We start from the raw sequence: 14,934 nt of genomic DNA on the forward strand, positions 1-14,934 counted from the left end.
CTGTGAACAATCTCAATCTCTTCGCCATCCATCCTGATGCTACCGATTGGTCCAGTGGTGAGAATCTTTGTCTTCTTGACATTGAGCCTCAGTCCATACTCAAGGCTGCAGTCCTTGACCCTCTGCACTACAAAAATACCTTATGCAGAAGAAAATCCTACTGACATGCTTCTGCTTTAAACACTGTGAAACCCTTACAGTGAGTGGAGTGAACTTTCCATGATTACGGCAAATACAGTTGCATGTCAGTGACAGCATGTTTTGTACAACTTAAGGATTTGGTTGGTTCTTTAGTCAGCTTCTTCCTCTGATTCTTCTTTAGCAGTTTCTAGTCAGGTTAGCCACTGATTCATTTGGAGCAAAATCTTGCTTTTTCCTGGAAACTCTTGGTTTTTATCTGCTTTCCAAGCTAAAAAAGCTTATTTGAACATGCCTTTTGGGAAGTTGCTGTTCTAACAGTGCATTCAGTAGAACAGGGCACTGACTTGTAGATCAACATGATCATGGAGGAATTTCTGCATTATTGGCTTCAAAGGAAGCAGCCATTATTTTTCATGCTCTAATTGTTCTTTGCAAGGAGCAGAGGAAGATTCTGTTTTGTCACTGGGTGGATTTACTTCACTAGAAATACACAAGAAGCTATTCATTATAATGTTCATAGATCCTTTCTCTACATGAAGCTTAGGAGAAATGTTATCTTTAAGCCATTTGTATACGATTTGAGGGGACAGATGCAGCATTATTTGCTTTAATAGTACCTTCTCTAGCTTGAGAAGTGTCAATAGGAAACTCAGTCCCTTTCCTTCAAGAATCTGCAACTTTCAATCTATTCTGATCAATTTCTGGAAGCACCTTCTGCATATTGACCTTGCTTTGTTGAAAAAGTTCTGTTAACCATCCTCAATCTTGTAGTTTGACTAACTGCTGAAGGAAAAGTAAGAAGAGAGGAAAATGGGTGCCACTTTCTAGCGGTTAAGCTAGTTCTGAAATGCTCACCAGCTCTGAAGTAATGGCACAAGTTGCAAACTGTTCTAAATAAGGTTTCACCAAGGGGATGTCAACATCCAGTTTGGAGCACTGGTACAATACATTCAGGAAAGCCTGCAGGAAATTTTCACGTGTGGCTATTCCTTCATGTTTGTGTAAACTGATTTACGAACTTGCTTTTTCTTTATCTTCATCCCTCCTATCTAGTGGCAAGGTGATTACTTTGCTTAACATCTCAGGAAGAAAGTGTTCAGGGACCCTCATTTCTCTTACACCACTGACAGCCTCATTTGCATTTCAACGATGAGATACTCAGTCACAACAGTCTCAGTTAATTTCAGTAGCTCTTCCTTTGATGGTGGTGGCTTTTTGCTGCTCTTGCCAGCTTTTCCTGGGTAAGTGGTGGATTAGTTTTGAGACCACGCTGAGGTGTCTGTTCCCAGAGGTGGTGTTTGAGTGCCTGGTGGTTGTGCACTAGGAGGAATCATAGTTATCTGGAGCAGATGCTTTGACATTGATTATTTTTCTTATTGGTTTGCTTGTACTTTGTATACATTGTGTTTTATATTATCCTTTATTCTTATTGTGTTTCATACAATCATTCTCATGCATTATTATGTTTTATAAAATTAATCACCAATGGACCTTGCCCATCATTACCACAAGGTTGCACAGTTTGGTGGATGAAAAGGAAATGGGAAGAGCCAGCAAAAAGACAGGGTAATGATTTTTATTCATTAGGAAAGATTGAGTAGGCCTCCGGCTAATTTCATCTACATTAAACTGTCCTTTCTGCAAAAACAGAAGCCGCATATCCTTCGAATGTCCTTGTATGTGGTATAAGAGTCCTTGACTCTGGTTATAGTAGAGCTGGCTTAGCTCCTGGCCTTTCATAAATTTGCCTCCCATCTCTCCAAACTGCGAGTGAGAGGTAGGCATGATGTGTCCTCTACAGCCATTGAAGAGTTGAATGATGATGTCCCATGGTGGGTGAAAATCTGAGTAACTCCTGGGCTAGTACCAATTCTGCTACCTAGCATTTGTTCCAAACATATCAGCAAGTCTCCAAGTAGGACCATATCTATTTTCATTCTAGGTGAAATGAACAGTCCCTCCAGAAAGAAGTCACTTCTCATCCCTTGAGCACAGGAGCAGGGATAAACACTCCTAGATCTTTTACCACATCTTGATGAATTTGTTTGTCTTTGGTCCATTGTCAAAAAAAACCTAGAGAGGAACCCAGTGGTGTTCTTGCAACTCTATGGCATCCCGCAGCAGGAAATTACTTCTTGCTGGCAATTCCTTACTTAACATCAAGGAGCACATTCAGGCAAAGTACTGATCCATTAAGGATTTGGCTCGTTCGCAGTCTAATCACAGTTCCACTGTCCTCATTATCTTACAGAGGCACTCCAAATTCTCTGCCATATCTTTGAGTTGGACTCTCTTCTTTTCCAAAAGTGTTTTGATGCACTTACAAAGAGAATAAATTCATGAATAAGATCAAGCTTGTCAAGTTCTCCAATGAATTCCACATTCCCCAATATCTTGATCTTAGCAACAGCTCTTTGTATCTCCTGCTTTTGGAGGAAGAGACTTTCACTCTTATGGTAGACATTAACATTTCTGGTTCAGTTTTCAAATTTATCTTGTGATTTTGAAATTAAGAGGTGTCTGCCTGCTGTGCTTTGCTTCTGTCCTGGTTAACTTTCTGCTGCTAGGCCACCAAAGTTTGGTGCATCTTCTGTCAGTCACAGACATAGCTGAACTTACAGTGAGCTATACTTTGTTTCTCCTAAGGCAATCAGCAGTAGGACCACTTTAAGGATGAGATTAGACTCTACACTCACATTGAGGCTCTCAAAGCATAGCTTGTCAAACTTTTCAGGAGTTGGCTTATTTAGTATTCCTCTTCATTCCCTGAAGTTTGCAACATGTCATTTTTTTCCATTTACTTGTGAAGTTTGTTTTTATTTTTTTATAAAAACTCTGGGCTTAACTTTATTTAAATGTAGTCATACAAAACAGAACCATAGCGGGACAGTATGTTGTTGTTATGTGCCGTCAAGTTGCTTGCAACTCATAGTGACCCTAGGTACAACAGCCCTAAACTCTGCTCTGTCCTATTACAATCACACTGTCTCCTATACACCCATCCTGATTACCCAGTCACTGAATCAATCCACTTCGTAGAGGGCCTTCCTCTCCTGTGCTATCCCTCCACCCTACCAAGCATGATGTCCCTCTCCAAGGACTGGTCCCTCCTTACTACATGTCTAAAGTATGTTAGACGGAGCCTCAGAATCCTTGCCTCCAGGGAGCTGCCCGGTTTATCCCTTTCCAGGATGAATCTGTTTGTTTTCTTGGCAGTCCATGGTACATTCAATACTCTTCTCAAGCACCACAGCTCAAAGGCATCAATTCTCCTTCTATCTTCCTTAGTCATTGTCCAACTCTCTGATGCATAACAAGTGATCGCAAAGACCATGGCCTATATCAGATGCACCTTAGTCTCCAGAGAGACACCATTGCTCTTGAGTACTTTAGAGAGGTCCCTAACAGCAGACTTTCCCATGGCAACAGTTCTTTTAATTTCCTGGCTACTGGTGCCAAGAGTGTTGACTGTGGAGCCAAGCAAACTAAAGCTGTGAACAATCTAAATCTCTTCACCATCCATTTTGGTGTTGCCAGTTGGTCCAGCGGTGAGAATCTTTGTCTTCTTGACATTGAGCCTCAACCCATATTGGAGGCTGCAGTCCTTGACCCTCTGCAGCAAGAGCTTCAGGTCCTCCTCAGTTTCAGCAAATAAGCTTGTTTCATCTGCATAATGCAGATTGTTGATAGGTCTTCCACCAATCTTGACCCCACATTTCTTCTCATAGAGCCCAGCCTCCTGGATAATCTGTTCTGCATATAGGTTGAAAAGGTATGGAGACAGGACACATCCCTGACGTACGCCCTTCCCAATTTTGAACCATGCAGTGTTTCCTTGCTCTGTTCTGACGACTGCCTCTTGGTCCAAGTATAGGTTTCTCATTAGCACAATCAAGTGTTCTGGGATTCCCATTCTTCTCAGAGTCAGCCACAGTTTGATATGATCCACACAGCCAAAAGCCTTTGTGTAGTCAATGAAACACATAAACCCTAGAAAAAAACCCTTTTTTGTTATAAAATGTATATTATACGTTAGAAAATTTCTTTAATGTTAAAGGAAACCCATTTTGTTTTCTATAGGAGATTAGAACCTGATATAGAAGCTACATAAAGTCTGGTGACCATGCAGAGTTGTTGGCTGTGGAGCTTCATGAAGGAATCCACTTCAGAGCATTTTCCCCTGGGGTTTTTCCCAGAGCTCTCCTTTACCAGCAGTCTCCAGATAATACTGAGGTCTACCCCTATTTCCTCCTCCTCCGAAGAAGCACTGGAATGAGAAGCACCTAGTCTGCAATCACCTTCACTTTGATGGCTTGATAGGAAATCTTCAAAAGAATAATATTGATAGAGTGAGGAAGAGATGGGGAGGGAGAAATGAAAAGTCTTTACTGAGAACTCATCACCTGCTATCACAGCTGCTTCCTCAGGATCTGGTCTTTGGAGATGTGGAATTGAGGGGAGAGGGGAAGGGAAACACAAACGGGGGAGGGAAAGGGGAGGTAGGAGTGTGAATGGCTGAAAACTCTCAGTTCAGAGGAGTTGCTGCTGCAGCCACCACTGGTACCCACTGCCACCTCCACAGAGCTCCAACTCGCTGCTGGATAGTGACAGTTTTATCAGTTCCTTGTTGTTCTGTAGGACATCCCTCACCACTTAGAAAGCCTTTATGGGAAAAGGGCCAATCCTGCTGACTGGTTGTTAGTGTACTTGGCAAAATACAGCCATCAGTTGAAAAAGCCAGGTAGACCCCAGGACAAAAAAAGGAAGACTTGTAGTTGAGATATGAGTGGAGAAAGACTTGCAGTTTCTAGGTTGCTAGAACTTAGCAGCAGCAAGCAGCAGTGTGTGGAGAAGGTACTAAGCATAAGATGACATGTGTGTGCATCTGTCTGTCTGCTCTTCTCCAGCCAGAGACACAGAAAGTTATCCTTTTCTACCACAAGGCACTCAGTTCATTAGGAAAAGTATATCTGCATACTTTGCAGAGAAAAGTCTATATCTTATGAATAATGTACTGGTACTTATATCCCCCTTGTGATGGATTCAAATGCTGGAACTCAGAGATAGCGAGTGAAACTGACACTGTATAAGTGACCAATGGGGTAACAGTCAGTCCTATGTACCTCTAAATTGTCTGTTTCTTTCTTAGTTTCTTTCAGTGCACAACATGTGTAATTATTGTATTGTTGTTAACTGCCAGTGACCTGAGTATGACTCACAACAGATCTGAACCCTGTCCTCTCTAATGCCATCCTCACAATCTCTGACACAATTGAGCCCATTGCTGTAGTCACTGTGTCAAGTCACCTGATCGAATCTTCCTTTCTTTTGCCATCTCTCCAACTTTCCAAGCACAGTGTCCTGTTTCAACGAATTGCCTCTCGTAACAACATGCCTCAAGTATGTGAGATGAAGTTTAATGATCTTTGCCTCTATAGATCACTCAGCTGCACCTTTTCCCACACATTTCTGTTCTTTTAGCAGTCCATGAGCTATTCAGTAATTTTTTCCACCACTGCAGCTCAAAGGCATCAATTCTTCCTGTGCCACTCTTATTCACTGTCCCACTCCTAGTGGTATAGCAAGTGATTGAAAAAGTAATGGCCCTCTTTTTCATGTAGGCAACCGATATGTCATCAAGACCAAGGAAGACCCGGAAACTTAGGGGCCACGTGAGGCACGGCCATGGCCCTTTCGAGATGCACCTGAAGCACCCTGGAGGCGGAGGAAATGCTGGTGGCTTATATCACCACAGGATCAACTTGGACAAATACCATTCAGGTTATTTTGGAAAGGTTGGTATGAGACATTACCACCTGAAGAGGAATCAGAGCTTATGCCCAACTGTCAACCTTGACAAATTATGGATGTTGGTCAGTGAGCAGACAAGGGTAAATGCTCCAAAAAGCAAGACTGGAGTTGCTCCCATCATTGGTGTGGTTCTATAGGGTTACAACAAAGTTTTGGGGAAGGGAAAGCTCCCGAAACAACCAGGCATTGTGAAGGCCAAATTCTTCAGCAGAAGAGCTGAGGAGAAGTTTAAGGGTGTTGGGAGGGCTTGCGTCCTGGTGGCTTGAGGCTGCGTTAATTACATGGAGGTTGGTTCATTAAATGTTTTTCCCTTACGATCTGATCTTTGGTGGCATCTTTACCTACATCACTACTCATGCAGCTAATACTGAGCAGCATCAGGATCTCAAAGTATGGGGATCTTGTTTCCCTGCTGATAGAGATGCACTAGCACTTCCGAGGTTTGGGTCATTATCTAATAAAACACTTGATTTATAAAGTGGGGGGGGGATAATGGCCTTAATGAGGTGCACCTTAGTCCTCAAACTAACATCCCTCTGGCAGACTTTTTCAGTGTAATATGTCTCCTGATCTCCTGACTGCTAGTACCAATAATTGATTGCGGATCCAAGTAAGATGAAGTTGTTGACAGTTTCAAACCCTTCTCCATCTATCATGATGTTGCTTTAAGACAAGTGGTGAGAATTTTTGTTTTCTTGACGTTGAGTTGAGAGGCAACCCATATTAAAGGTTATATATAGTCTTTAATCTGCTGAAGCAACCTCTTCAAGTCCTCCTGCTTTCAGCAAGCAAGGCTATGTCTTCTGTATAACATAGGTTACTGATGAGACTTCCTCAGATTTTGATGCTACATTGTTCTTTATAGAGTCTAGCTTCTCGAATAATTTTCTTGGCATACAGATTGAACAGGTATAGAGAGAGGCTACAACCCTGACCCATTCCTTTCTTAATTTTAAGCCACATAGATAGAGCAGCACATAACAATAACAGTATTCCTTTGCTCTGTTCACATAACAACCTCTTGGTCTAGGTATAAGTTTCACAAGAGCACAATTAAGTGTTCTGGTATTCCCATTCTTCTCAGTGTTAATTGTATTTTGTTATGACCTGTGGGTAGATGCTCATGCAGTCAATAAAGCACAAATATACTCCCTATTAATCCTTTTTCTGTAGAAATCAGTGGATGAGCAAGAAGAAGCAACTATTCCTGTGGAAGAGAAAGAGGGGACAACAAAGTCTCAGATACAGGTAAGAAATGTGGCATTGTGGGTCATATTGACAGGTTCAAGATTAAACACAGACTCCTCAAACTAGAGAAAAATCACCTATGAGAAGTTATAGTGAAGATATTTATCTATCATGTTGTTCAATCAAAGACTACTGGTTTTGGTGTGGATTGTACCTCAAATTAAAGAAAACAAATTGTCACTAACCAACAACCATGGTAGCACAAGTCAAGAAATAAAACAGAAGTGCTGCTTTGGGAAACCTGTGAAGGACCTCTTTCAAATACTGAAGATCAAAACTAACTTTAAAGACTGATGTACATTTGTCCTAAGCCATAGGATTTTTAATTGTTTCACACACTTCCAAAAGTTGGAGAATGAATAAGAAAGATCAAGGAAGAATTCATGTCTTTGAGTTGCCATGCTGGCAAAGAATATTGGATATAGTGTGGACTGACAAAAGAACAAATCTATCTCAGAAGAAGTGCAGCTAGATTACTACTAGACACAAATATATTGAGACTTCATTTCATGCACACTGGTTATGTTACAAGGAGGATGCAGCCCCAGGATTCAGACATTACAACTTGGAAAAATAGAGAGTCTGTGAGAGAGTAAGATCCTCAATGAGATAAACTGACATTGACAGCAGCACTGGATTAAGCACCATGGGAGGATCTCACAGTATTAGGTGGGATTTCATCCTGTTTTACACAGGGTCGCTACGTTTTGGAGTGGACTTGACAACAACTAACAGCAACAACAAAAGCATGGTATCCCTGAAATACCACTGACTCTCTGTCCATTTCCAAAAGCATTTGCTACAGAAAATATGGATTTCTTTTGGTCATTTCCAATGCAGTGGGTATTTTTGAATTGTCATTTGCTATTTCTAGATGCTTTTAATCTGTGTTAATATTGTCCCCTGATCTTACTGATCTAAAAAGTTTATAAATATCACAAATAACTTGTTTTTCTTTTGATAGTTAAGCACTGACCCCATATATCTAAGTCCTTCAAACTAAAAATTAACCAGATGACCCCAGCATCTTTTTGTGCCCAACACTGTGACTGACGTCCCCATAGTTCCTTTGTCACACAGAACCTCCTCGGAGTTACTGGTCCCCGGGGTTCAAGAGTTAAAAGACCACAAAAACAAGATTAATTTCTCAAGTAATCTACGCTAAGTGAGTTTTCCTCTAACATTTCCTGCTCCATCAGCAGACATTGTAGATGACAGCCGCTCCTTGACTCTGCTTTTGTTTTGAGCAGACTATTGATTTTGTTAGATTCTGAGGTCTAAGGGGACCCCGTCTTTCCTGTGGTAGGGATAACTTCTCACCACAATCCCTGTGGGCTTCAGAGTGAATGTGTTTTATTAAGAAAGAGAAGGGGTGGTCCACCTTTGTGGACCTTGACAGTGTAAACAATGTCCAGTTCCTGACAGCTTTCACTGAAAATTTTTAGAACTTCTCTATAAGAGAGCTTCTTTCTTGACTCTGGCTTGTCCTGACACAAACTCAGGCACTAGAACTTTCCCTCATTCCAAGCCCTGAGTAGGTCAGAATTTTCCCTGCTGCTATTAGAGCTGGTGGGTTAGCAGTAAGGAGTTGTGCAGCCAAGCCAAAGGCACAAGGTTCAAAATCACCAGCTGCTCTGCATAAGAAAAATGAGCATTTTCCTACCATGCATTTTGAAACCTCTGAAAAACTACTAGAAGATTAACTATTAGCCAGTTCTGACTCAATGATACATAACATTAGAGCCAAGGTGATTCCATGTTTCAATTTGCCCATGACTATCCGGGTTGATATCTGCTCTTCCAGAGACAGTAGTACTAAGTACCCTCTGACTCTCAATCTGATTTTATTTGAGTGATAAATTATACAGTTACTTTATGTTGCTGTTGTTGTGTAGCATGCAGTCGGAACCCCCCTATTGCTGACTATCCAGCAGGTTTTCAGAGGCAGTAAACCACACAGGAGGTGACTGTCCATCTTTTCCCCACAGATCAGTTGGTCTCACACCTTTGCCTTGGCAACACAACTCCTGACCACTGAGACCAGAGCTTCCTGAAAATCTGGTCTGATCGTTCAAGTGACGAGTACACCATATGGAGCTCTTCTCCGCTGCCTCTCTTCCTCCTTGTCTCCCTCCATCTCTGCGGGTTTGTCCCAAATTCCTAATCCTTCCTGGGGTTTCAGCAGCTGCTTCCCTCTCTTGTCCCCTCCCCCTTCTCTAAGGTCATGAAGCCCCGCCCCTCCCTTCAAGTCAGAGTCACACACTCAGTCCCCTCTCCCCCAGCTTTTTCCTTAATGGTTCCTCCCTGGGTGGAAGGGATGGTGGCCCAGTTGAGGCCTCCACCTGCTGAGGCTCTGGTATAGTGGTCACAGATTACCTACCCCCTCTCCCAGTTCAGGGTCCTAAGGCTGGTTCCCTGGCCATGGCCCAGCTGGGCCTGCTCCTCAGCCTGAATGTGTGGTGTCCACCATGGAGATGTGGAGGGCACACGAGGGGCGGGGAGCCCCATTGTTGGTATTGATGAGCCCAGAGTGCCTGGAAGGCTGAAGGGAGGACAGAGGGACGCCCTGGGGACCTGGAGAAAGTGGTGAGTGAGAAGGAGGAACTGGGTGGTCATGATGACAACAGTTGGGTCCTGCCTATGGGGAGGATGGTATGAGGAATATGTGTTATTTGCTAAAAAGTAAATAAATACAAATCATAGGCTAGTGGTGATTTGCGCCCCCTCCCCCATCTTTGAAGTTGACCTTTAGTTTAGGGCCTTGTACTTTGGAGGGAGATGCCCTGTTGATACCTTTCAGATGTTTTGCAGTGGGTTTGGTAAGATGTTCTATTCCAGAGAAGAGGAGAGGGTTTTTACTAGATTGTGGGAGATGACACTGTGTAGATGGTACTGTTTTATTTTGGATTTTGTGTCAGGAAAGAACACTTTGCCTGGAGCCCCTCTTTGTCCCTGCAGACAGGCAGGTCACAGAACGCTGAGCTGTAATCTGGTGGGTTGATGTGCCAGGCTGGCTGCTGCCTTCCCTGGACTTTCATGGAAACTCACGTCCAGGATCCTTTAGGTGAAATGACAGCTGAAATTCTCTGCTTCTTTCTTTCAAGATGGGAAATGCTCTTCCTTAAGAACAAGTAGTGGATCACTAAGCATTGGAAAAGGCCAGTTCTGAGAAATCTGTGTTTTTATCTTACTTAGCACCTATTTATGCCTCACTTGTCAATTCTTGTGTCACTGAGAGAGAAAAATCTCATTTGTATCAACTGTAGTTGTTATTTTAAGTTAATAAAGTGAATGAGTATCTACTTCTCCTGTTTACAAAAGTGAAGCTTTACTATATTTGAATGTTCAGTGAATCACTAGTCATAGGTCTTCGGCGTTTAATACTTTAGGTGAAGTCAAGAAGGCCATTTCTTAAGCCCTTAGTTTTATGCATACCTGGATTTCCTACACTTTTTTGTTTACTGAAAGATGCTCTTTTTTTTCAAGGAGACAAAAAAGTACATTCAATTTTTAAATTTTTTTCATTTAAACCTTCAATAGTTGATGATGGGTTTGCTTTTATTTTTTTAAGTTGCTTTCTTCTCAATATTTTTTTTAAATTTCTATAATTATATTTCATTAATTTTCATAAACATTTACAGAGATTTTGGGTTTCCATTCATTCATTGTTGCACTATTCTCTCTACCCTCCTCCCAGTTTGTTCTTGTCCAAATGCCACAGTGCTTGTCAAAGCCAGTTCTGATTAATCTTCGTCAGTGTGTCCTTTGCCATTCCCTATCACTCCTCCCTGAGAGAGACTTCACCCTGAGTCATAAGGAAAAGGGGATGGCGTATTCTCTTAGCTACTTCGTGCTGAAAAGGGACGCTGTGGGTTTCAGGGTGAAGATCTTCTCTCACTACTCTAAAGGGCCCCTTTGGCAGTAGGAAACCCATAGACTATTATGGAGATTGATTTTGGAATTTAGATGCACGCTTATTGATTGTGCTTGGCCGTACATGTTCATATCCTTGAAGATGTATCATGGGGGTGTTGCAACCTAGAAGACACAAATTTGACTAACAAGTTATAAGTACATGAGTCCAAAAATTATGGAAAAGTAAAAGAAAAGATTCTTTCATTGTTTTACAAACCTTCCCCCAGGTCCCCTCCACCATGTAGCCCTCGCTCTAGTCTCCTGTGATGACAGAAATACCTAGTTATATATCTCTTTTAAACAGTTTTCTCCCTCCTCTGTTTCAGTGCAGTATACATTATTGAACCCATCTTACTCAGTCTCTCCCCAACCTCAAGGACAGTCCCATTCTACAACAATGGCATCATGTAATATTTGTCCTTTTGTGACTGGGATATTTCACTCAGCATAATGTTCTCCAGAGTCAACCATTTTGAATAATATTGCATGAGTTCTCAATATTTTAATTTTATTTTTTATTTTCTCATTTGAACCATCAACAGTCGATAATGGGTTTGCATTTTTTTTTAAAAGTTACATTCTTCTCTTAATGTGTTCACAGAGAATATTTCATTTATATACAAGTCTTCTAGACATGTTCCAAGTAATAAATTTGTTTGTACGGTAATTTCAACGCTGTTAAACGTACTGTCAATAAAACTTGAAATTGATTTGTCATGTACTTCTAGTGGCAACCAATGATCAGGTGTCTCAATATTATAGACTTGAATTCTTCCATTTTTTATATTTCCAATTGTGATTGTCCATCTAAGACATTAAAGGTAGTGTGTATACTGAACTTTGACGTTTTGCCACCTATCTCCTCCCAAGGTGGTCGTTCTTTGGCTTTGCTGTTTATTCCAGGAAGCACTGTCTCCTCTGCTGGATTTATCAGGTTAATGTGATTATCAATCACATGATAAGTGGCATACTCTGTGGCAGTAGCATTCATTAACACTTCACAGGTCACAGTGGGATGTTTTCCAAAAGGGTTTTTTTTTCCTAAGGGAAGGTGTGGTAGTAATGACCTTGATTTCTTGAGAAGGGCTCTTTAACAAGGATGACAAGAAGGTCCTATCTGTACTGCACAATAAAGTACAGTCCTGGTAAATCTGGTCAAACTTTGAACTATTTCCTGACATTCTTAAACTGTCCATGAAGTAAAAGGCTAAATCTTTTAGTAGCCTGCATATCCAGCTGGGGTTTTACAGTATTTCTATTTTCCACAATTAATTTCAGATTTTCTGTCTTATAACACTTTCTCTTAGTTGTAAAGATGTTGTAAATTGATGCTGCCCATGTCATGGTTCCCCCTCTACTTTTTCTTCTAGCTTTATACCCATTTCTCTCATCAGATGTAGGTTACATTCTGGTCAAGGATTCTGATGCTTAGAGACTTTCTCCAAAAGAAAAGAACTGGATTGTCTTCTACATTCATATGATCACGGATCCAATTTCTACAGCAAGATTTTGGTAAATGTCATTGGAAATCGACTTCAAAATGAGCCCACTTTTTGCCTTCTCCTTTAAGCCAGTTCCTGGGACCTTATGGTTGCAAAGTAACTGGAAACAATTCTTCATTGAAAGAACAGCATGCTGCCTTTTCTGGTTGAACCATGGCCTCCTACTGTATGTCCTATTCTTTTAGGTTGAACTCTTCTGAGCAGACCTGACAATAAAAGAAAACTGCTTAGCTTTTCCAATAATCTCATTTCAAAAACAATTTTTAATATGTTGATATTATCCTTTATTCTTTACTTTTTAGCTTAATAAATAAAACAACTTGCAATTAGTTAACTTTTTCCCCCACAGAAATTCAAAGATTAAGTATAGTCTAAAATTTAGCCATAACTCAGTATTGAAAACTAACTCAACTGTTAGAACAAACTCAAGTCTAAAGTGCTACCTCTAAACACAACCATAACATTAACCCTAACTCTATCCCAAACTATGCCTCTAACCCTTGCCCAGGTTCAGCTCTTAAACATGGAACAACTGTTCGATTTGAACCACTTGCATTTGGATTGTCAGCCACTAGAGTTCCACATATATCTACTGATTGTCTATCTATCTATCATCTATCTATCTATCTATCTATCTATCTATCTATCTATCTATCTATCTATCTATACATATATCCTAAAATCGTGATAGCAAAGACTCAGACTTTTGCATACCTATGTTTCCTGCAGCCATATTTACACCTTCAAAGTGTGGAGGCAAATGAAACACTCATCAACAAATTAATTTATAAATAAAATGTGGCCCTTCCATAGAATGGAATACTATTCCTCTATTACTATAGTCAGAATAATGATCCAGGAAGCATCAGAAAAAGAACATGGAAAGAGCCCTAATGTCCAACCACAATAAAATGGATTGAGAAATTATGGTACATTCATATGATGGAATGCTATGCAACAAGCAGGAGCAATGATTTGTAAATCAATTAGCTTGGGAGAGACAGGAAAGTATTCTACCTTGGGAGAGACAGTAAAGTATTATGCTAAGTGAACAAATTCAGTCCTACAAGGAAAAATACTATATAGGACCATTATTGTAGAAATAGATAGCTAGTAAAACCTATATGAGGATCTAAGAGCAAGGAGCTGGGAGGAAGCAGAGGGCTGGGGATGGACTAGGGTGGTAATCATGGGCTCGCATGGTTTGATGGATTGGGGGTTGGGTTGGGGAGGTGGAGAGGATCCAGTGTGAGGGGCAATGTATACAAACTTTGTAGGTAAAAAAGTGTAAAATTTTTTTTTAAAAAAAGGTGAAATTAATACACATATTTACTATATGAAAAAGAATAAAATGCCTAGAAAGCACTATGCTGGGTGAACTAAATCATGACAAATTTGTCATAAGGACAAATACTGCATATGAACATTGCTGTAAAATTAGAAGGATAACTAGTAAGATATATATATTGAGATAGATAGATAGATTTATCCATAAGGGTAAGGGGGAAATGGGAGGGGAATGTAAAAAAGAGAATCATGGAAATCACTACAAGAGCAGAGTTTAATAGGCAGATTTGGGGGGGGGGGAAGGCGTGAAGCAATGTGAAAGATTTAATGGGGACTTTAAGAGATGATGTAATAGTAGACAAAATACAGTGAATGGGAATGGTTCTACCAAAGATGAGGTGGATGGAAGATTGTGTAGAATACAATGTACATGAATGAAATTCAAGGTAAAGGAACTATTGCATGAAAACAAACAGAAAAGGATGAGAAAGAGAAGGGCAGAAAAGGGGAAAGAAGAAATGATCACTGTGATGCTGGAGTTTGGGAGGAAAAAACTTTCTTCATGTGTCTGTAGCCCATTCAACTGTCTTCCTCTGTGAAAAGTCTTTCCATGTCTTTTGCCCATTTTATAATTGGGATGTCAGTCTTTTTCTTGTGGAGGCATTAGCATATTCTGTAAACTTTTGTTATAAGACCTTGTCTTAGATGGTATTGCCAAAAGAATTTTCCTAGTCGGTAAGTTGTCTTTTCACCCTCTGGGGAAAAGGTTTGATTAATAGAGAGATTTAATATTTAGAAGTTCACATTCATCAATTTAATCCTCTCCTGTTTGTGCATTTCTGGCTATATTTGTCATTCTCTTTATGCCAGAGGCTAGACTTTCTAAGTTGATTCCACTTTGTGTATAATGTTCTTTTTTTAATTTTTTAAAATTTATTTATGTTTTTTTTACAGAGGTTTTGGATTTCCATTCATTCATTGCTGCAATTTTCTCCCTTCCCACCCCTCCCCACCAGCTCGCTTCCCCCTC

At 40.6% G+C, this 14,934-nt stretch overlaps 2 pseudogenes; both read right to left on the bottom strand.

The window, feature by feature from the left end:
• Positions 1 to 290: 290 nt before the first annotated feature.
• LOC102860483 lies at positions 291 to 9,708 on the bottom strand (annotated as a pseudogene).
• Positions 9,709 to 11,681: 1,973 nt separating this feature from the next.
• On the bottom strand, positions 11,682 to 12,735 carry LOC102860893 (annotated as a pseudogene).
• Positions 12,736 to 14,934: the final 2,199 nt, after the last annotated feature.

Source organism: Elephantulus edwardii, unplaced genomic scaffold (genome assembly GCF_000299155.1).
Source record: "Elephantulus edwardii isolate Elephantulus edwardi_28Jun2011 unplaced genomic scaffold, EleEdw1.0 scaffold00324, whole genome shotgun sequence".
Taxonomy (NCBI): Eukaryota; Metazoa; Chordata; class Mammalia; order Macroscelidea; family Macroscelididae; genus Elephantulus; species Elephantulus edwardii.